At 39.8% G+C, this 24,539-nt stretch overlaps 1 protein-coding gene across 3 annotated transcripts in view; it reads left to right on the top strand.

Moving 5' to 3' along the window:
• PLAC1 (placenta enriched 1) overlaps positions 1 to 24,539 on the top strand; it is a 169,407-nt gene that overhangs the window by 120,053 nt on the left and 24,815 nt on the right. For 2 of the 3 annotated variants that reach the window (XM_030934014.1, XM_010371667.1), the window contains exon 2: positions 12,087 to 12,158. The exons of the other annotated variant lie outside the window; for it this stretch is intronic. The gene's annotated coding sequence lies outside the window, so the exon portion shown is untranslated. The remainder of the gene's footprint in view (positions 1 to 12,086; positions 12,159 to 24,539) is intronic. 3 annotated transcript variants of the gene reach the window in all.

Raw genomic sequence — 24,539 nt, 5'->3', positions numbered from 1 at the left:
AAATAATCAACAAAATGAAAAGGTAGCCTATAGCTTGGGGGAAAATATTTGCAAATAATATATCTAATAAGGGGCTAATATCAAAAATATGTAAAGAACACACACAACTCGATGGCAAAATAAATCAATAAATAACCTGATTTAAAAATGGGCAAAGGATCTGAATAGACATTTCTCTAGAGAAAACATACAAATGGCCAAGAAGTATATGAAAAGGCACACAATATCACTAATCATTAGGGAGATGCAAATCAAAATCACAATGAGATATCCCCTACATCTGTTAGGCTGGCTACTGTCAACAAGTCAAAAGATAACAAGTGTTGGCAAAGATGTGGAGAAAAAGGGACCCACCTGTACACTGCTGATGGGAATGTAAATGAGTAAAGCCATTATGGAAAACAGGATAAAGGTTCCTGAAAAAAATAAAAATGGAACTACCATATAGCCTATCAATTCCCCTTCTGGATAGATACCCAAAGGAAATGAAATCAGCACCTTGTAGAGATATCTGTCTTCTCATGTTCACTGCAGCATTATTCACAATAGCCAAGATTCAGAAACAATTTGTGTCCATGGATAGATGCATGGATAAAGAAATTGTGGTGGCCGGGCACAGTGGTTCAGGCCTGTAATCCCAATACTTTGGGAGGCCGAGGCAGGAGGATAGCTTGAAGCCAGGAGTTCGAGACCAGCCTGTTTAATATAGTGACACCGTATCTTTACAAAAGTAAAAAAAATTAGAAAAAAATTAACTGGGCATGATAGTGCACATCTGTAGTGCCAGCTACTCAGGAGGTGGAGGTGGGAGGATAGCTTGAGCCCAAGAGTTTGAGGCTACAATGAGCTATGATCGCACCACTGTACTCCAGCCTGAGCAACACAGTGAGACTCTATCTCTATATAAAAAATGAAATTGTGGTATGTATGTATATTGTGTGTGTATGTGTATCATATATACGGAATATTATTCAGCCTAAAAGAGAGGGTGATCCTGCTATTTGTGACAACATGGCTGAACCTGGAAGACATTAGGCTAAGTGAAATAAACCAGGCACAGAAAGAAAATACTGAATGATCTCACTTATATGTAGAATGTGGAATTTTGAAAAAGAGCTGATGATGTACAGCATAAGGACTATAGTTAATGACAATGTATGTAATTTCCTAAGAGAGTGGAGTTTAGGTGCTCTTGCCACACAGAAAAGGTACCTATGTGAAGTGATAGATATACTAATTTGCTTGATTATATTTTGTGTATATATATACACACACACACACATCATGTTACACACTTCAAATATATATGCAAAAAATTTTTTAAAAGAATACATGAAAGTAAAATCGTTAGAAAGTATAACTAGACACTAGGTGGTCTGGTACAGCTGAGAGCTGTGAGACTGTAGCGAAGGGAAGATGTAGGTCGGTTGCAGGATCCAGGGAAGGCTTCCTGGAGGAGGTGGGCCCTGGGCTGCTAGGGAGGCAGAGGGAAGCAGTGTGGCAGGCAGATAAGCAGGAGCATAGAGGCTGGGATGAGCAGGCTGGGGGAATGGAGGGGCTCACACAGTGGTCAGCCGGGGGGTCGCTATGGGAAATAGTAGGAATTTTGATTAAAGAGGTTATGGAAGGCATCAATTGCTCAAACAAGGGAAGGGGACTGGACTTGATTTGGTAGGTGGTGAGGGGCAGTGAGGTGTGGCAACAGAGCGGCAAGAAAAGGGAGTCGAGTGGCAGAGTCCAGCTGGGAGCCAGGAGTAAGAATCTAGCCATCAATGATCAGAGTCTGGGCGAGGATGAAGCCATGGAAACAGAGAAAGGGGAAGGATGAAAGCACTCGCTGGTCTCTAGAGCCTTTGCTTGGAGTAACACAAAGACTTTTCTCTCTGTAAGGAGCAAGTCCATTTTTGGTCTTTATATTTCTACAGCATGAGAAATGCCTCTTTCATCCAGGAGCACGTGCCCTGCTTAAAGAAAACCAGGCAAGACAGCTTGCAAAGGAGAGAGCCTGAGAGGTGACTTTTCATGTTGCACAATGGTTCTTCACCAAAGAAGTCACAGAGGGTCTTTTGACATAGAAACTGCCGCAATTTATGTGCAAGTTACTGCCCTGCATCCTAGGGAGGCTTTGGGGTGTGGGATGACAAAGCACCTCCACAGTCCCCTTCCTCCGCCTCTGCCCAGAGTTCTACTTGATGTAACAGGTCTTATGAGGCTTTTCACGTGGAAAAATGCTCTCTCAGCCTTCACAGGTCAGTCATGAACCTGGTCCCACATGGACACAATTCTGATGACATTTTAGCATGAAAGGTACAAAAGCGAGATCCGCAAAGGGGTTTCAGGATTCAGTTCCCTGGATCGTCCTGAGCATTTGTTTCTCAGATTTGAGCTTTTTCCTTTTATTTTGGAGATGGGGCCTCACTATGTTGTTCAGGCTGATCTGGAACTCCCAGGCTCAAGCGATCCTCCCAACTCAGCCTCCTGAGTTGCTGGGGTTATCGGTGTTAGCCACCCAACCCATCTCAGATTTGAACATTTCTTTCAGAAATATGAGTGAGGTGGTTTCATGTGGAGACCCCTGTGAGGCTCTGAAGCATCATTTCTACCTGCTATGTGTGCCTGAGAAACCCATGCCTGGCCCAATCCCCATATACCCTCAAGTACAAATGGGATAATAGGACCCCCCGGGGGTCCATGCACTTGACCCAAGTTGCTCTTAGAGACTGGATTCAGCACAGATTCAGCTACTCCAGCTAAGGGGCAGGGCAAAGCAAAGGTACCAATACATTCATCTGGTTGGAAAAGGAGGATTTTGTTTTTACGAACTTTAAAGGAATATAAAAATGACTTTGTTGTGATTTAATTGCCTTGCTGGATGAAGTGCCCTGTGGCTCCAGGGCTTAGAGGGGATTGTATGGAGACTGTGTATTTCCTTATGTATGTTTCTATATAGATATATTTCCTTATATACAAACATCTGCACAATTGTGCTTGGGAGCCCCAGGCTAAAACTAAGACCCTGACACGTTTGAAACTTTGTTGGATAGAAACTAGGGGTGGAGAAATCCTGTTTAATTGCTGCAAGTCATTTTTAGCTTATAAGAGATGAAACCTTTGATATTCATTTAGGACAAACTCTTCCTGTTTTAATGACAGCATCTCCTATATATTGAGAGCTTCCTATGTGTCCGGCACTGTGCTCAACCCTTTACATACATAATCTCATTTAATCTTCATAGTGTCCTTAAAAGTGAGGTACTATTGTTGTCCTCCATTTTATAGAGAAGGAAAGTGATGGAAAGAGAGGTTTAAGGACTTGATTAAGGCAAAGTGGCTAATAAGTGGAAAACTGGGGTTTGAACCATAGTCTTAATGACTGTGCAAAACGTCCTGGTGAGAACTACTTAAGTTTCTTCTCCCTGCAAATTTAGAGCAAATACTTTCTAATGAAATCAGATGTGGTTCAAGAAGCAAAAATGGCTTTGCAAGGAGGAAGATATTTAAAGTTGTCTACCAGGGAGGCAGAGTAGCATTTCTGCAAACTAGTTTGCTATTGGAGCAATTACATCTCGGCTGAAGAGAGAACAAGTACGATGAGGTGATGGAGTGGAGTTTGATTTTGAGTCCCTTGAGTGCAAGAAGGCCAAGGGCCAGAGGCTGACAGGCGTGAGAAACCATAGCACCCATGGAGCTGCTTCTAAGCCCAGGGGTCCAAGTGTGACCTAGAGTTGGACAGAGCAGACAACCAACTCATTGCACCTGCCTTGTGTCTCGTTTTTTTTTTTTTTTTTTTTTTTTTTTTTTTTTTTTTTTTTTATCATGGTAGTTTTTAACTTGTTATTTCTGGCACACTGGAAATTCCAGTTTTCATTTTTGCGATGTCCACTGTGCATTCAACTACCGCATTGAACTGTTATTCATTCTTTTGTGAAATTATAATTCAGTTACACCTCTTGTGTTTCTATATATGTAAGCATATCATTGCAAATATATATGCATGTGTGTGTGTGTGTGTGTATATATATATATATATAGTATCCACTTTACAGATAAAGAAACTAAGGCACTCAGGTTTAGAAATTACTCTAGGTCACACAGCTAATAAGTGATAGTGCATAGATTTAAAAATAGGTCTACCTTCAGATCCTGAGTTGTAAATTGCTATACAATATCTCGCATACGTAAATTATATTTTTATAAAAATGAGATACTGTACACATTATTTGTAATGTCCTTTCACTTAATAACTTTCCCATATGCCTAGATATATTCAATAACATAATTTTAAGGATGTATAAAATACCTTTATCATAAAAGTATAGGCCAAGCGTGGTGGCTATGCCTGTAATCCCAGCACTTTGGGAGGTCAGGGTGGGCAGATCACTTGAGCCCAGGAATTCAAGACCACCCTGGGCAACATGGCAAAACCCCATCTCTACAAAAAAATACAAAAATTAGCCAGGCATGGTTGTGCATACCTATAATCCTATAAGCTACTCAGAAGGCTAAAGTAGGAGGATGCACACCTATAATCGTATAAGCTACTCAGAAGGCTGGGGTAGGAGGATCACTTGAGCCTTAGAGGTGGAGGTTTGCATGAGCCTTAATCATACCACTGCACTCTAGCCTGGGCAACAGAGTGAGACCCTGTCTCAACAAAAGTAAAATAATTAATATTTATTGAGTGCTTAAGATGGGTGAGACATCTTAACATGGACTATTTCAAATAAATTTGTTTACATGAGGCAGGATTACTGGTTGTTGTAGTCATATCAGTTCAGAAACTCCAGCTTGTCACTCTCTTACTTGCTGGCACCCCAGCTTGTCACCCTCGATCAACTTTGGAGCTGTGGGATCTGCATGGATTGTTATGCCATCCAATGCAAAATGCCCTTGTCTTAATCATATAGGTAAGAAGCAAGCAGCAAGTATCTGGACTGAGCACAGGCAAGGGCAGCCAGAGTGACCCTCCATGTTGACAAGGATTCTTGAGAGGATTTAATGTTACTAGTCTAAATTAGGGACCAAGGAAAACTGTTCTCATCTAATTTCCTAGAAGCTTTGCGATGATACTGGAACCCTGGGAAAACCATGGCAGAGAAGAGATTTTAGGAGGTACAGGAGCCAAAGGTGAACAGATACCATTGGTGGGTTGAGGGGGACTAGGTATAGTGAAAGCATCAACACTAACATCTTGCCTAAAAATAAGATCCCTTCCAGCCAGGTGTGGTGGCTCACGCCTGTAATCCCAGCACTTTGGGAGGCCAAGGCAGGTGGATCACGAGGTCAGGAGTTCAAGACCAGCCTGGCCAACATGGTGAAACCCCATCTCTACTAAAAATATAAAAATTATCCAGGTGTAGTGGCACACACCTGTAATCCCAGCTACTCAGGAGGCTGAGGCATGAGGATCACTTGAACCCAGGAGGCAGAGGTTGCAGTGAGCTGATACTGCGCCATTGCACTCCAGCCTGGGCAACAGAGCGAGACTCTGTCTCAAAAAAAAAAAAAAAAAAAAAAAAGAGGAAGAAGAGTGATACAATTTGATGGAATAAAGCACATTTACAGTGTTGTCCAACCACCACCACTATCTATTTCCAGAACATTTTCATCATCCCAAAGAGGAAATTCTATGCCCCTTTAAGTACTCACTCCCTGTTCTTCCCTCCCCCTTGCCCTACATAACCACTGATCTATTTTCTGTATCTGTGGATGTGAACATTCTGGATATTTCATGTAACTGGGATCATATAGCAGTCTTTTTGTGTCTGGCTGCTTTCACTTAGCATAATGTTCTCAAGGTTCATCCAAATTGTAGCATGTATCAGCACTTCATTCCTTTTTATGACTGAATAATATTCAATTGTACCGATAGACCACATTTTGCTTGTCCATTCATCAGCTGATGAACATTTGCATTGTTTCAACCTCTTGGCTATTATCAATAGTGCTGCTAAACATTTGGGGTACAAGTTTTTGTTTGAACACCTATTTCCAATTCTATTGGATATGTATCTAGGAATAGACTTGCTGGGTCATATGGTAATTCTGTGTTTAACTTACTGAGGAACAAGAAAATAGCACTACTTTTATTGTTGTAAAGAAAAACTCAACAGCCAAAACATAATCATATGGAGATACATATTTTTGTATTTTTCTTTTGCAGCTTGAAGGAATACACATTTGTTGTCTCCATTTTTATGGTTCAGTCCGGGCACAGCTTAGCTGGGTCCTCTGCTCAGTGTGTCATGAGCCTGCAGTCCAGGTGTTGTCTAGGATGCATTCTCATCTGGAGATCTGGAGCTTGGGGTCCGCATCCAAGCTTGTTCAGGTTGTTGACAGAATTGAGTTCTCTGCTGCTCTAGTGCCGACGCTCTCACTTCCCGGAGGCTGGCCCTCTCTCCACAACCTTGTTTGCTTCTTCATGTTCAGCAGGAAATGCTGTCTCTCTTCAGGGAGGGTTAATAGCTTTCACTTGATTACATCAGCCCCACCCAAGATAATGTTTTTTGTTTTGTTTTGTTTCGTTTTTTTACAGTCCAGAGGACTTTTTTTTTTTTTTTTTTTTTTTTTTACATATATACCTATTATGCCATGAATTCATGCAGAGAAGGTTCCAGCAGCTCCGGCTCCTTCCCACTGGTTCTCACACAGTGTGCTTCTCTGAGTGGAGCAAGCTGGTGCTTCAGTTGAACCCAGGTACCTTTCTCTTTGACTTCCTTTTTTTCTGAACACTTTCCTTCATGCAATTCAGGATGCTATTTTTTGGCTCTTAATTAAGTGCTTAATATGCACAATATGCACGTTAATTCTCTTGGTAAGAATCTTACCCTTGTGTTTTTCAAACAATGCCAACAGCACGTTGGGTAACAATGTAGGCTCTTCCAGTTTTGCCATGAAAACATTTGTGGGATATTCCTTTCTGAATAGTGCTCATTCCCTTGATGTCTAAAATATCACTTTTCTTGTAGATTCACAGGTATGTGGTCAAAGGAACAAGCCCATGTTCTCTAAAAGGCCTAGAGAACACATACTGGGTGCCTCTTCTCTTTCCCTTTGTATTTGTTATTTTGGCAAAATACTAGAAGATGGTGGTTCTGGCCAAAAGTGATCATCTGTCTTTTTTATTAACTCAAAATCAGCTGATATGTGACTTTAATTACATCTTGAAGCTATATTTTAAAATATTTTGTATAGATGTAGAGGGTACAAGTGCAGACTTCCTACATTCATATATCGTACCATGGTGGAGTTTGGGCTTTTGCTGTACTCTTCACTCGAATAGTGAACATTGTACCCAATAGGCAATTTTCTGCAAAAGACATGATTTCATTCTTTTTTATGGCTGAGTAGTATTCCATGATGTATAGATACTACATTTTCTTTATCCAATCCACCACTGATGGACACTTAGGTTGGTTCCATTATCTTTGCTATTGTGAATAGTGCAGTGATAAACATTAGTGCAGGTATCTTTGTGATAAAATGATTTCTTTCCCTGTGGGTAGATACCAGTAGTGGGACTCCTGAATCAAATGATATTTCTATTTTTAGTTCTTTGAGAATGGATCAAATGATATTTCTACTTTTTGTTCTTTCAGAAATATCCCTGTTTTCCATAAGTTGTGCTAACTTACATTCTAACCAACAGTACATAAGCATTCCCTTTTCTCCACATCCTCACCAACATCTATTTTTCTTTTTAATTATAGCCATTCTGACTGGTGTAAGATGGTATCTCATTGTGGTTTTAATTTGTGTTTCTCTGATTAGTGATGTTGAGTATTTTTTCACATGTTTATTGGCCACTTGTATGTTTAAAGCTATATTTTTAAGCATTATGATAAGCAATCTAGCCAGATTAGTAACAAAATGAACCCTACTCTCAGGGAGGAGAATCCAAGTGAGTAACTCAGTGCGTGCACATCACTGCGGTTAGAAAAACTACACAAATACCACTTTTTTTTTTTTTTTTTTTGAGACAGAGTCTCACTCTGTCACCCAGACTGGAGTGCAGTGGCACAATCTTGGCTTACTGCAGCCTCTGCTCCCAGATTCAAGTGATTCTCCTGCCTCAGCCTCCTGAGTAGCTGGGCCTACAGGTGTGTGCAACCACACCCCGCTATTTTTTTTTTTTTGCATCTCTAATAGAGACAGGGTTTCACCACGTTGGCCAGGATGGTCTTGATCTCGACCTCGTGATCCACCTGCCTTGGCCTCCCAAAGTGCTGGGATTACAAGCGTGAGCCACCATGCCGGGCCACAAATACTGCTTTCTATTGGCCAACCCAGGAAGAAACATGAACTTCCTTCCTCAAGTTTGAGGCTGGAGTCTTTGTCATGGCCTTCAGTCACTAGTGAGACTGGTGATCTCCTTATCCAACCATGAGCACATTGAGGAGAAGGGCACATCTGAGTCATCTCTGTCATCCCAGTGCCTGGCACAGTCAACATTTGTTGGTGGAAGGAAGGCAGGAATGCCACCCATCCCCTTGGGGGAGATGGTCTTGGTTACAGTCTCTCTTTGCATTGCTCCTGCAGGGTACTGAACCACCTCTACCCTCACAGCAACCTCCTCTCCATCATCCATCACTTCAGGTCACTCAAGCATGAGCAAGCCAGCTGATAGCACTTTTCAGCTACACAAATGGATAAATCACAGAAACCAACATTTGTCAGACCCAGTTATCCTGATTCTTGTTGTGAACAAAATGATCATTAATTCCTTTGGATGAGTCCCCTAGTCTCCAGCCATTTGTCTCCTTTCCCCATGGGGAAATAACAATGCGAGTCCTATTAGTGGTCTCTAGTCATCTCATAGCATTGCAGGGAGAGCTGAAGCTGGATGAATGGACATCCCTGAGCTTGTGGAGTTCTCATCAAGTGGGCAGTGACTGGGTATGATCCCCTTTGGAGCCTGTCACTGCTGTTGACATTGAAAATACCGGTGTGGAAACAAATGCTGTCTTTGTCACAGGCTCAACTACAGGGGCCTCTCCTTCCCTAAGCTGGCAGCTGAGGCTAAGTACTTGAGATCCCTGGGCCAGCTGTTGTGAAGTAAACACCAGGCAGTAGGTAAGGCAAGATTCAGAACTGGGCAGAAAGCCAGGCTGGAGGGGGAGCACTGATAGGAGGGGAGCACAAAAGTTGGCAAACAAGTGCTTTCCAAGTAGGTTTTAAAAAATACAATCTGGCCTCTAAAGTAGACAAAGCACCAATGAGGGGTGCAGGGGTGGGAGTGCTGCCTGAAAATGCCTGCTCTAACTCACTATCGGCTCAAGAAGATTCTAGAACTGGAAAGGCACTGTGAGCAATGTTTCCCGAGGAGGCTTCCCTTGGAGCACAAAAAGATAGCCACACCCTTTGAAGTTAGCTGGGAGCTTACAAAGGGCAGTGTTGTTTCCACTAAGGAAGAATGATAGCCCTGCATAATGGTGTCCTTATTCTGTAAACCCCAGACCTTGTGCGATGAGGGGCAAGTGAGCCTGCAGGCCCCAGCAAAGAGGGAGGAAATGGTTGGCAAAACACATACTTTTAGCTTGCTTGCTGGTCAACATGGAAGGTCTCCCCTAGGAAGATGGTGTGGTCAAAGTCAGGGGTCTGTTTCAACTCTCTTCCAAGGATGATTGCTAAATCATATCAAGATACCTTTTTAACTTGATGATGGCTGATGTAAGTTTCCAAATGCTCACATCTTCTGTCATATTTGATGTATTTCAGTGAATCATGCCACAAGCTGAGAGGCTCTAGAGATGAAAGGCTGATGAGAAAAAACGGATGAGCCCATTGTTTTACATCAGAATGAGAATGGTGATATTTCTGAGTAGTGGGATTCCTGTCACACAAAAGGGGGAAGTCAGTAGGCTAGCAGTAGCTGCCAAGGGCAGCTTATTGGACAATTATTAGGGAACGGAATCCTAAAATTGGAATTTTAACATAGCCTTGATCAACTTTGGAATGCCTATGGTATTGCATCATACATGCTTGTGTCAGGGACCACTTCCAAAATTCTGACTCATCTCCCAGGCCAATGAAACCATTTCAGCATGTGAATTACACCCCTGGTGTCATCCAAGAGAATTTTTGTCAGCCCTGGTGCCTAGGACCGATTCCATTAGGCCTAGGAGAAGCTGTGTGGTGCAACAGAAAGAGCCACGAGGAGCCCTGGGCTCTAGTCCTAGCTCTGTTGCCAATTAATTGTCATTCTAAGGGAATCTTTTAATGAATCTGTATCTTGGTTTCTTCAGCAGTTAAAAGGAGACAGTTGAATTTGATGAGTTAGTCTCTTACAGCTTTAAAAATAAAAATGCATGTTTCATAGCTTGGCATTCAACAAAGAATTGTTGTGGATATGCAAGTAATCTAATTTTATAATTTTCTTTAGGTATGAAAGGAATCTTAAACATCATATAGTTCAACCCCTTTATCATACAGATGTGGAAACCAAGGTCCAGAAAGGGGAAGGGATTTGCTCAATTAGTGCAGAATTAGGGTTAGAGATCACGCTTCTGGATTCCCAGTCCAATGCATTTTCCACTACACTTATTTTTAAATCAAGTAATACATGAGCATGGTTTAAAAATATCAAATAGGCAGCTGGGCGCGGTGGCTCACACCTGTAATCCCAGCACTCTGGGAGGCCGAGGCAGGCGGATCATGAGGTCAGGGGATCGAGACCATCCTGGCTAACACAGTGAAACCCCATCTCTACTAAAAATACAAAAAAAATTAGCCAGGTGTGGTGGCACGCACCTATAGTCCCAGCTACTCGGGAGGCTGAGGCAGGAGAATGGCCTGAACCCGGGAGGTGGAGTTTGCAGTGAGTTGAGATCACGCCACTGCACTCCAGCCTGGGCGACAGAGCGAGACTCCATCTCAAAAAAGAAAGAAAGAAAGAAAGAAAAAAAAAAAATATATATATATATATATACACACACATATATAAAATACAGAGAGGTGACAATTAAAAACAACAGTTCTCTGCCCAACTCCTCCCCATCCCCAGTCCCACTCCTCAGAGGCAACCATTTTTTAACAGATTCTGTTGGCAATTCATCTGATAGTTACTTCTGAATCTCTAAATATTACTCTGTTTCTATTCCTAATTTATGCATTTTGGACATTATCTATTGACTCCCTGTTATAAAAATGGAAGATTTAGCTCACTTAACATTACTCCCAACTGCCTCTCTTTCTTCTGCCTCCCCATGGTTGATAGAATTATTTTATGAGATTTTAAAAAATTCACTTTTTAAAATAGCATGCTATTTTGAAATTTACTTTTTTGGTGTACAGCTCTATGAGTTTAGGCAAATACATAAAATCATGTAACTGCCACCACAATCATGATATAGAACAGTTCCATACCCCCCAAATCCCCTCATGCTGCCCTTTGTAATCAACTCCTTCCTTTACCCCCTACACTGATCTGTTTTGTTGCTACACTTTTGTCTTTTCCAGAAGGCCTAGAAATTGAATCATATACCATATAACCCTTTGACACTGACTTCTTTCACTCAGTATAACTATTTTGAGATTCATGTATCTGTTGTTCATTCTTTTGTATTGCTGAATAGTACTCCACTCGTGGATGTACCACAGCTTATCCATTCACCAGTTGCAGACCCTTTCAGTTGTTTCCAGTTTGATAGCATTATTTTTAGTTATTCTATTGGTTACTTTTTAACTGGAAATCATATACTGAAACCTCTACTTCTTGCACCATCATCCACTATATAGTAAGTAGATCTTCCTTTTCAGAATAGTAAATGCTTTGGACTGATTATAAAACATAATACTTTCATTTCTTTAGTCACAGTTTTAGGTGGATTTAATTTGAGGGTGTGATTTTTCATGGGGGTGGGAAGACTTGTTCAAATGCTGTCCAGCAGCCCTATTCAAAGCTACAGCCATTCTAAATGCCTCCCGTCACGTAGCGGGCCTTCTCTAGTACTAGACATGCTTGTTGCTGGGAAGATATGCATGTACTTTCTGTTCTGACTGTTGCTAACTCAGGCAGTAGTTTTTGGGAAAAAGACCTTTCTTCATGTGGATTTCAGCTTTTGTCTGTCATGTTTTTTCTGTTCCAGCTGCCTCCACCAGTGAGCACAAAGCCACATTTCAAAGGAAACTGACAAATTATCCCCAGCTGCCAGAAGGAGGTTAGTTTTCTGTGTGTTCAGTGTCCCCCTTCTCTGATAACCAACAAGTTAACTTTCTAAAGGGAACTGACAAAAGCAGAAATTGTCCTTTTACCCAAATGAGTTGTGATTGTTGATTTTTTAAAAGATGTGGATTTGTAATATTCCTCTCCGTTCCTACTCTAATTTATACCAGGAAATAGAGTGTAAGTGATCACAATGGAACCTCTATTGTTTGCAAGATTCATATTAATGCATTCTGGTTTTTTAAGTGCTTACAAGATCTAAATTAATTTTTAAATTAGCTAGCACAGTGTCTTTCCTCAATGAGTAACCATTTAAAGGCTGAATGATGTCAGCCCTGGCCATAGAGATTTATGTGTTGTTATATTTCATTTGCATTTTTAACCATCTTTGTACATGTGTTATGCATCTAGCACTTATGCTGTATAACAGGAGAGAGTCTAATGCCTAGCACAGTACACTACACATAGTAGGTGCTCACTAAATGCCATTTGAATTGAAATGATCCAAAAGAGTGTCATGTATCTATGATGGTAAAATATTCTGTGTTAATGCAGTGAGTCAGGCATTCTCAAACGCTAATAGGAATGCAAACTGGTACAACTCTCCCACAGGGCAACTTGGCAAAATGCTCGAAAGCCTTAACAATGTTCTTATCCTTTTACCCAGTAATTCTCTTTCTAAGGATTTATGGTAAAAGGAAATAGAGATGCACAAAAAATACAAATACATGGAAATTCATTGTGGCAATATTTAAAATAGAGAAAAAGTGGAAACAACTTAAGTTGTCCATACTATGAAATCCTATGCAGTAACATTTATCTATGAAATGCAAGGTAATTATTTAAAATCATGTTTAGAAGAATATTTAATGACATGAGTAAATGCTCACGGTCTAAATTAAGCAAGGGAAAGGAGGATACACAAACATACAGTGAAATCCCAAGTGTGTGTGTGTGTGTGTGTGTGCAGGAAAAAAAAAGACTAGAAAGAAATAATAGAAATATTAACAATGATTAGCCAGCCATGGTGGCACATGTCTGTGGTCCTAGCTACTCAGCAGGCTGAGATGTGGGGATCCCTTAGACCCAGAAGTTTGAGGTTGCAGTGAGCTGTGATCGCACCACCGTGCTCCAGCCTGGGTGACCATGTCCCTAAGCAACAAACCACAAAACTATAATTATCCCTATGTTGTGGGATTATGAGTCATTTTCATTTTCTTATTTTTGTAATGAGCTTATCTTACTTTAAAATCCAAATTTTTTTAATTTGAAAGAACTAACTACTACTTATGCTAGAGGGCTGACATTCATAAAATCCTAGTAATGACATGTAGAACCATTTCTCCAACTAGTGTCAAATCTTCATCCTTAAAAAAAAAAAAATGAGATAGGGTCTCACTGTGTTGCCCAGGCTAGAGTGAAGTAGGCTGATCATAGCTCACTGCAGTCTCAAACTCTTGAACTCAGTGTCAACTCTTCAGATGCCATATGGATGGTTACGGCAGTGGTCAGTTTTTAGAAAAACTAAATAAAGCCCAGAAGTCATTTCAGATTTAAATACTCTGAGGGGTGGGGTACAGTGGCTCATGCCTGTAATCCTACTACTTTGGGAGGCCAAGGTAGGTGGCTCACTTAAGCCTAGGTGTTCAAGACCATCCCGGGCAACATGGCAAAACCTTATCTATACAAAAAATTTAAAAATTAGCCAGGTCTGGTGACATGCACATGTAGTCCCAGCTACTCGGGAGGCTGAGGTGAGAGGATTGCTTGAGACCAGAAGTTCCAGACCAGCCTAGGCAACAAAGGAAAACCCCATTTCAACATAGAAAAAAATGTGAAAAATAAGCCAGATGTGGTGGTATATGCCTGTAGTCCAAGCTACTCAGGAGGCTGAGGCAGGAGGATCACTTGATGCCAGGAGTTTAAGGCTGCAGTGAGCTGTGATCATGCCACTGCACTCCAGCCTAGGTGACAGAGTGAGACCCTATCTCAATAATAATAGTAATAATAATAATAATAATAATAATAATAATGCTCTGAGCCTTAGTTTGATATTGAAAGGAAAATATATTTATCCTTTTCTCTAGGCCTAGTTAATTTTCATCCTTCTCTCTCCATCCCCACCCCTTTTTAAACTTTCCAGATCTGTGGAACAAATGTTGAGCAAACTGGAAATAAATAAAATCCAATGGCTTTAAGATACCACAAATCCCTCCCTTCCTGTGTACTAATGGCTACCTGCCCATTCTACTCCCCAGAGTGAAGGGCTAGAGTCAGCCAAAATGGAGGCTTTTCTGATTCAAGCGTGAAAAATGCAAATGCTCAAAAGATAGAAAAACTCAGGAAGTCTGAAAAGATTGAGACACAACATGTGCAAGTCTCCCTCCCCTAGATTCTTAGCTTCATGTGATATAAACTAGTGGGCTCTGATGGGGGAAAAACCCAATCATAGAAGACAGATGTATTATTCTGTTCTCATGCTGCTCTGAAGAAATACCCAAGCCTGGGTAATTTATAAAGGAAAAAGATTTAATTGACTCACAGTTCCACATGGCTGGGGAGGCCTCAGGAAACTTATACTCATGGCAGAAGGGGAAGCAAACATGTCTTTCTTCACATGGTGGCAGGAAAGAGAAGTGCCGAGTAAAAGAAAAAAGCCTCTTATAAAACCATCAGATCCTGTAAGAACTCACTCACTATCATGAGAACAGCATGAGGGTAGGCACCCCCATGATTCAATTACCTCCCACCAGGTCCCTCCCACGACATTTGGAGATTATGAGAACTACAATTCAAGATGAGATTTGGGCAGTGACACAGCCAAACCATATCAGCAGATGTATTAAGGACAGTTCATATTTCAAAGAAATCACACAATCCTGGACCTTTAGAGCTGGAAGGAAAATATTCCAGCAAGTATAGGTCTCCTTCCAAATACCAGATACTATGCTAATCCAAATGTTATCTCATAAAAAAACCACCTACCAGCACACCTCATTTTATACATGAGGAGAGAGGTTATTTACCCAGAGAGAGGTTATTAACTACCTTAGCTCACATCATTTGTTGGCTGCTAAGTTGTGATAGTTCCCATATCTTCTGGAGACTCTCAAGTGAAAAGATGGGTTTTTCTAGTAGAATCTTTCCTTCACCTCCAAATATTCCAAATACTTACTGTGTACTTGTGCTTGAATGTTTTGCTAACAGCTCAAGCTAATCAGGTACAAAGTCAAACTCATGGTGTTTCCCTCATCTCCCTGTTACCCAGGATCTGAACCAAAGTCTGTTTTGCTTTTTACTGAATTTCATCCACCACAGTCTGTTAACAAGTCCTGTCAATTTTTTCCTTCAAAAACGACCTCCAGGTCCTAACATACACTCAAGGCAACTCAACTTCTACCTCCTTAAAAAAACAACCCTTCTCGACCACTTCAGCCATACTCTTGCCTCTCTTCTGGCTTCATACAGCACTTTTAATCTGCATCACACAGTTTAGTTTAGCACTTGTCATTCAGGGGCAATTAGCATATGCTCAGCAGCATTCACTCATGCAACAAGCATGTATTGAGTGTCTACTATATTCTACACCCTGAAATGGAGAATTCACTTTTATTGTTTTCCCAAATAGACATCAAATACCCTGAGAGTCGAGGCCACATCTTTCTTCATAGTTTCTTAAACACACAGAGCAGTTCTGGGCACATACTGAAGACTTGTTAGTTAAAAAGCAGTACAGACTCAAGGAATCTGTCACCAGTTCAGCAGCTGACGAGCTCAGGGGACACTTTAGTCAATAATTCTGCTGCAACATCTCACAAGCTACACGAGTATGATCCACTCATTCGACAAAGACGGTGTATTAAAATGTGAGTTTTTGGCCGGGCGCGGTGGCTCAAGCCTGTAATCCCAGCACTTTGGGAGGCCGAGACGGGCGGATCACGAGGTCAGGAGATTGAGACCATCCTGGCTAACACAGTGAAACCCCGTCTCTACTAAAAAAAATACAAAAAAACTAGCCAGGCGTGGTGGCGGCACCTGTAGTCCCAGCTACTCGGAGGCTGAGGCAGGAGAATGGCGGGAACCCGGGAGGCGGAGCTTGCAGTGAGCCGAGATCGCGCCACTGCACTCCAGCCTGGGCGACAGAGCGAGACTCCATCTCAAAAATAAATAAATAAATAAATAAATAAATAAATAAATAAATAAATAAATAAATAGTGAGTTTTTAACGCCATAACTTCAGAGATAAGTAATGAGATTTAATAACTAATCAGAGATATGGGATCCTAAAAGTCAGCTTCTGCTTTTAGAAAGATGGGAGTAGATGTATTTTTCTCTATTCCTTTCACTAAGTACAAGTATAAACCCTAGTTATTATATATACAACAAACATAAGACAACCAAGAAAGGTGGAGAGAAGATAGACTGACTAAGGACCTTGAGACTCAAAGAGTGACATGTTCGTGAGTTCCCTGAGCTTTCTTTTTGCCTCGAATATCCCAGACTGGCTGCTAGAGAAGCTAGCAATTCAGAAAACACCAGTGGGAACAGATTTTTCTAAAGCGCCAACAAAAGCCTACTCTCTCTAGCCAAAGGACCAGAAAAGGGGCATCCTAGAAAGACAGAAAACTTTTAGACCATTATTGCTCTACTGTAGCCAAACACCGCAGGAGAAACTGTAACCCTCACCTCCAACTGTCCAAGCAAAGGCTGAGCGGCAAGCCTGAACTTCTACCCCAATCTGGCAGTAACAAGGCAACCCTTCCAGTTTTTTCTACTAGAGCAATGTCAGAATAAAACCACTAAAACATAAGGTTTAAATAAGATCCAGAGACTCGTGACATAATATCCAAAATGAACAGTATTCAATTGAAAATCATTCATCATACCAAGAACCAGGAAGATTTCAAACTGAATGAAAAAGACAGTCAATTCATGCCAGCACTAAGATGACTGAGATAGAATTATCTGACAAAGATTTTGAAACAGCTATCATAAAAATGCTTCAATGAGCAATTACAAACATGCTCGGAACAAATAAAAAGAACAAAGTCTCAGTAAGCAAATAAGAATATATAAAGAACCAAATATAGACTTTAGAACTGAAAAACACAACAACCAAAATGAAAATCTCAGTGAATAGGGTGAACAACACAATGGAGGGGACAAAGGAAAAAAATCAGAGTACTTGAGTATATAACAACAGAAATTATGCAGAGAGCAAATAGACTGGAAAAATTAACAGAGTCTCAGGGACCTGTATAACTATTACAAAAGATATAACATTCATGTCATTAGAGTCCCAGGATGAGAGGAGGAGACTATGACTGAAAAGTATTTCAAGGAATAATGGCTGAAAATTTTCCAAATTTGGCAAGAGACATAAGCCTACAGATTCAAAAAGCTTAGAGAATCTCAAACATGCTAAATCCAAAGAAATCCACACTAAGACATATCATAGTCAAACTTCTGAAAACTAAAGACAAAGAAAACAATCTTGAAAGCAGACAGAGGAAAAACAATGATTTGGCCAAGCATAGTGGCTCATGCCTATAATCCCAGCACTTTTGGAGGCCAAGGTGGGTGGATTGCTTGAGCCCAGGAGCTTGAGACCAGCCTGGACAACATGGTGAAACCCCATCTCTGCAAAAAGTACAAAAATTAGCCAGGTGTGGTGGTGCACACCTGTAGTCCCAGCTACTCGGGAGGCTCAAGCAGGAGGATCACTGAGCCCAGGGAGGTAGAGGCTGCAGTGAGCCATGATCATGCCACACTGAACTCCAACCTGAGTAACAGAGTAAGGCTCTGTCTCAAAAAAGAAAAGAAAAACAATACTTTGACAGAGAAACTGAGAAACAATTATTTAAATGGCAGTTGATTTCTTGTCAGAAACCATGTGGCCAGAAGGAATTGACACATTTTTCAAATGCTGAAAGAAAAGAACTAAATCCTATATCCCACAAAAATATCCTTCAGGAATGAAGTGGGAATCAAGACATTCTCAGATGAAGGAAAATTAAGAGAACCTGTGTCCATCAGTGCTACTCTAAAATAATAGCTAAAGGAAGTTATCTAAACAGAACAGAAATGATAAAATAAATCTTGGAACATCAAGAAGCAAAAAATAATACAATAAGCAAAAATATGAACACATTAGACTTTCCTTCCTCTTTGAGTCTTCAAAATTTTGTTTGATGGTTGAAGCAAAAATAATAATACTGTATGATATAGTTCTTACTGCATGTAGAGGAAATATTTAAGTTGATTATATCATAAACTAGGGAGATAAAAAGACATTAACAGAAGTAAGCTTTTATACTTCACTCATACTGGCAAAATAACATTACCAGTAGACTGTGATAAGTTATGTATACACAAGCTAATACCTAGAGCCACCACTCAAAATCTATACAAAGATATACACTCAGAACCACTACAGGTAAGTCAAAATGTTACAATATTCCCAAAAATATTCAAGTACTCATAGGAAGGCAGGAAAAAGAAAATAAAATTAAAAATAAAATGGCAGACTTAGATCCTAACATATCAATAATTACATTAAATGCATATAAGGTCTAAATACACCAATTAGAAGACAGAGACTGGCAGAGTGGATAAGGAAAAATGACCCAACAGTATGTACTATACAAGAAACTCACCTTAAATATAATGATACAAGACAACTGAAAGTAAAAGGAAGGAAACATATTTATCATGCAAGCATTAGTCAAAACAAAGCATGAGTGTCTATATTAATATCAGATAGACTTCAGAGAAAGAAAATTACCAGAGACAGAGAGGGACATTATATAATGGTAAGTGGCTCAACCCACCAAAAAGATGTATCAATCCTAAATGTGCATGGAACAAACAACAGAGCTGTTTGTGAAGCAAAATATGTGAAGCAAAAACTGACAGAACTGAAAGAAGAAAATCCACAAAGCCACAATAGTTGGAAAGTTCAACACTCCTCTCTTAACAATTGATAGGACAACTAGGCAGAGAATTAGCAAAGATAGAGAACTCAACAATACCATCAATAACAGGATCTAATCAACATGTATAGAATACTCCATCCAACACAAGCAGAATACACATTCTGGAGAACATAGAACAAGATAGACCATATTCTGAGCCATAAAAGAAACCACAACAAATTTAGAAGAATTGCAATTGTACATAGTGTGTTCTCTGACAATAACGGAATCAAATTAGAAATTAATAACAAAGATAACAGGAAAACATCCAAACACTTGAAAAATAAACAACATCCTTCTAAATAATCTATGGGTCAAAGAGGAAGTCTCAGGAGAAATGTTTAAAATACATTGAACTGAATTGAAAATAAAACTATAATATTTCAAAATTTGTGGGACATGGCAAAAGCCACTCTGAGAGGGAAATTTATATTACTAACTTATACATGAGAAAAGAGGAAAGGTCTCAAGTCAGTAATCTAAGCTTCCACCTCAAGAACCTAGAAAAAGAACAAATAAACACAAGGCAAGCAGAAGGAAGGAAATAATAAAGATAAGAGTTGAAATTGAATAAAAGGAAAACAATAGAGAAAATTAATGAAAGAAAAACCTGTTCCTTTGTAAAAACTAAAGAATTTAATAAAATTGACAGACCTCTAGCAAGACTGATCAAAAAGAGAGAGAGAGAGAGAGAGAGAAGAAACAAATTACCAGTATCAGAAACAAAACAGGGGATACCACTACAAACCCTGCAGACATCAAAAGGTTAACAACTTTACACACACAATTATATAACAATGAACCAATTCCTTGAAAAACAGAAACTACCACAATGCACCCAATATAAATACAGGTAGTAGCTCCATAACAATTAAGACAATTAAATTCATAATTTAAAAACTCCCCAAACAGAGATCTCTAGGCTCAGATGGTTTCAACTGGGGAATAAACATTTAAAGAAAAAGTAATGCCAATTGTACATAATGTCTTCCAGAAAATAGAAGTAGAGGAAATATTTCCCAATTCATTTTATTAAGCTAATATTACCCTGATACTAAAATCAGACAAAAACAGTAAAACTGCAGGCCAATATCACTCATGAAAGTAAATGCAAAAATTAATAACAAAATATTAGCAAACAGACTTCAGCAATATGAAGGAATTACACACCATGACCAAGTGAGGTTTATTCCGTGTACGCAAGTCTGGTTCAATATTTAAAAATCAATCAATGTGAACCACCATATTAACAGCTAGAGAAGAAAAATCACATGATTATATCATTTGATGAGGAAAAAATATTTGACAAAATTCAGCATCCATTCATGATAAAATCTCTCAGCAAACAGGGAATAGAGAGGAATTTCCTCAACTTGATAAAGAGCATCTGCAAAAGAAAACCCCTACAACTAACATTTTACTTAATGGTGAAAAACTGATTGTTTTCACCCTTAGATCAGGAAAAAGGCAAGGATGTGCACTTTCACTACTCTTATTCATCATAGTGCTGCACATTCTAGCTACTACAGAAAGTCCAGAAAAGGAAATAAAAGGCATACAGATTAGAAAGGAAGAAAGAACATTTTCTTATTTTCAGATGACGTGATGGTCTGTATAGAAAATACCAAGAAAACTATTTTTTTTTTAACTCTTAGAACTAATAAACGAGTTTGGCAAGGTCAGGAGATACAAGATAAGCACACACAAATCAATTGTATTTCTATATATTAATAATGAATACATAAGCACCAAAGTCAAAAATACAACACCATTTATAATTGCTCAAAAAAGTCTTAGGTGTATATCTAACAAAACATGAATAAGACTTGTATGTTGCCGGGCGCAGTGGCTCAAGCCTGTAATCCCAGCACTTTGGGAGGCCGAGACGGGCGGATCACGAGGTCAGGAGATCGAGACCAGCCTGGCTAACACGGTGAAACCCCGTCTCTACTAAAAAATACAAAAACAAACTAGCCAGGCGAGGTGGCGGGCGCCTGTAGTCCCAGCTACCTGGGAGGCTGAGGCAGGAGAATGGCGTGAACCCGGGAGGCGGAGCTTGCAGTGAGCTGAGATCCGGCCACTGCACTCCAGCCCGGGCAACAGAGCAAGACTCCGTCTCAAAAAAAAAAAAAAAAGACTTGTATGTTGAAAACTACAAAATGCTGAGGAAAGAAATCAAATAACTAACTCAATGGAGAAGCATACCATGTACTTTAAATGCTTTAAATCCATTTTAAAGATTAAGCATAAAGGTGTCAATTATTTCCAAATTGATATACATGATTACCATAATTTCTATCAAAACAGCAACAAGATTTTTGTATAATTTTATGTCAAATTTATACAGAAAGTCAAAGCAACACAAATAGCTAAAGCAAGTTTGAAAAAGAAGAATAAAGTGGGAGGAATCAGTTGACCCCATCATATATCTACAGTAATCAAGACTGTGTGGTATTGGTAGAAGGACAGACACATAAATCAATAGAACAGAACAGAACCCACAAATAGTCCCATATAAATATGGCCGACTGACTTTTTAAAAGATACACACACAATTCAACGGAGGAAAGATAGCCTTTTAAACAAATGATGATGGAGAAATTGCACATCCATGGTAGGGAAAAAAAAAAAAAACCTTGTAGTAGTCACGGTTCTCCAGAGAAACAGAACCAATAGGATGTGTGTGTGTGTGTGTTGGGGGGTGTGTTTAGAGAGAGAAAAAGAGACAGAGAGAGAGATTGATTGATTGATTGATTGATTAAGGAATTGGTTCATGGAATTGTGGAAGCTGGTAAGCCCAAAATTTTCAGGGTAGGCCAGCAGGCTGGAGACCCAGGGAAGAGTTAATGTTGCAACTTGAGTTCAAAGGCAGTCCGCTGACAGAATTCCCTCTTCTTCAGGGGAGCTCAGTCTTTTCCTTAAGGCCTTCAACTGATTGGATAAGGCCCACCCCCATTATGAAAGGTAATCTACTTTACTCAAAGTCTACTGATTTACATGTTAATCTCCTCTAAAAAACAAAATACCCTCACAGCAACATTCAGAGGTGTTTCACCAAATATCTGGGTACTGTGGCCTAGCCAAGTTGACACATAAAATTAACCATCACAAAGCTCAATCTAAGACTCATACTTTATACAAAAAGTATCTGAAAATGGATGATGGAGTTAAACATAAAAACTATTTTTAAATGTTTAAATAAACAGTAGAAAATGTTTGGGATCTAGAGCTTAGGCAAAAAGTTCTTAGACTTGATACCAAAAAGCACAATCCATGAAAAGAAAAATCAGTAAATTGGACCTGACCAAAATATAAAACATTTACTCTGTGAAAGAAGATGAAAAGACAAGTTGTATAACATAATGGGAGAAAATATTTGCAAACTGTACATCTGACAAATGACACATATCTAGAATACATTAAGAACTTTAAAAAACTCAACAGTAAAACAAAATCCAACCAGAAAATGGGCAAAGGACATTAAGATACGTTTCACCAAAGAAGAACCATGGATTGTAAAGACAAGAAAAGATGTTCACCATCATTAATCATTAGGGAAATGCAAATTAATACTTCAATGAGATGTCACTATATACCTATTAGAACAGCTGAAATAATAAAACAGTGACAATACCAAATGTTGGTGAGAATGTAGAGAAACTGGATCTCTCAGACATTGCTGGTGGGAATGTGAAATGCTACAGGCTCTCTGGAAAACTGTTTGGCAGTTTCATATAAAACTAAACATGCAAGTACCATAGGACCCAGCAATCACACTCCTGGACATTTATCCCAGAGAAATGAAAACTTATGTCCACACAAATTCTCATACGTGAATGTTTATAACAGTGTTATTCATAATAGCAAAAAACTAGAAACAACCAAAATGTCCTTCGATAGGTAAATAATTAAACAAACCGTGCTACAATAAAAAAGGATGGACAATAACTTGGATGGACCTTAAGGGTGTTACCTTGAGTGCCAAAATTGTTTGCACAAAGATCACTCTTCACTCCTCTGCCATTGCAAACATTCTAGCTTCGATTAATTGGGATTCAAAAGACAAACTGGCAAAAAGAAACACCCAGGTGATTTCAATTTTGTAGCAGTGTATGAGAAGTGGCAATCTCTAAGGCAATGTTTCTTAAATATTGTTATCCCATACCTGCAAGACACATGCATTCCCACATGTGTACGTGTACACACATGCACACACACACATTTCCAAGATGACAGATTTTCATGCAATGAGATTTTTGCCTCTATTGATTCATTTTCAAAGATGAAAGATAGAGACCTACCTGAGCTGTGCTCGAATCAGGGGAAAGGGTGATGGTTGGTAGTGGCTTAGGGAAAATGGCAGGGAAGAGAGGAAGATAACACCGAGTTGTACGAAGAGGATTCTGCTGACCTGGGCTCCAGCTCTGTAGTGCTGGTCTTGGCCATTCTCTCGACATGTGCTATCTTCCCCATCTGCACCCCCAACTCTATGTCTGACAACTGATGTTAAAATGTCTCTTCTGGCCAGGTGTGGTGGCTCATGCCTGTAATCCCAGCACTGTGAAAGGCTAAGGGGGGCGGGGGATCACTTGAGGTCAGGAGTTCTAGACCAGCCTGGCCAACATGGTGAAACCTGGTATCTACTAAAAATACAAAAAATTAGCTGGGCGTCCTGGCTTGCACCCGTAGTCCCAGTTACCCGGGAGGCTGAGGTGGGAAAATCACTTGAACCTGGGAGGCAGAGGTTGCTGTGAGCCAAGATCACACCACTGTACTCCAGCCTGGGCGACAGAGTGGGACTCTGTCTCAAAAAAACAAAAAAGTCTCTTCTTCAGGGAGGCCTTGCTAGATCCCAAGAATAGGTTAGATCCTTCTGTTATGCACTCTTTATTATAACACTTGCATATAACCCTTGTATCATTTATCGCAAATGTAATTACACATTTTTGAGATCAATTATCTAATACTAAGTAATGATGTGTGAGTTTATCTATTTACTTCCTGTCTCCCATTTGGGACTGTAAACTCCATTAGTGTAGAAACCCTGTGTTAGTTCCCTTTTTGATATTCCCAGCACCTAATACAGTACTGGTCCAAAGAAGGTGCTCAGTACATATATGTTGGATGAATGAAGCCAGGTAACAAGACTCTGATTGACTGTAAACATAGTTACTCAAAATCATGTTAAGGAAAAATAAATTTTATTTATTTATTTTTTATTTATTTTTAATATGGAGTCTCACTCTGTCGCCCAGGCTGGAGTGCAGTGACGCGCTCTTGGCTCCCTGCAACTTCCACCTCCTGGGTTGAAGCAATTCTCCTGCCTCAGCCTCCCGAGTAGCTGGGACTACAGGCACGTGCTACCACACCTGGCTAATTTTTTGTATTTTTTGGTACAGATG

The sequence above is a fragment of the Rhinopithecus roxellana genome, chromosome 7 (assembly GCF_007565055.1).
Source record: "Rhinopithecus roxellana isolate Shanxi Qingling chromosome 7, ASM756505v1, whole genome shotgun sequence".
NCBI classification, from domain to species: Eukaryota; Metazoa; Chordata; class Mammalia; order Primates; family Cercopithecidae; genus Rhinopithecus; species Rhinopithecus roxellana.
This window is presented reverse-complemented; position numbering and strand designations above follow the sequence as displayed.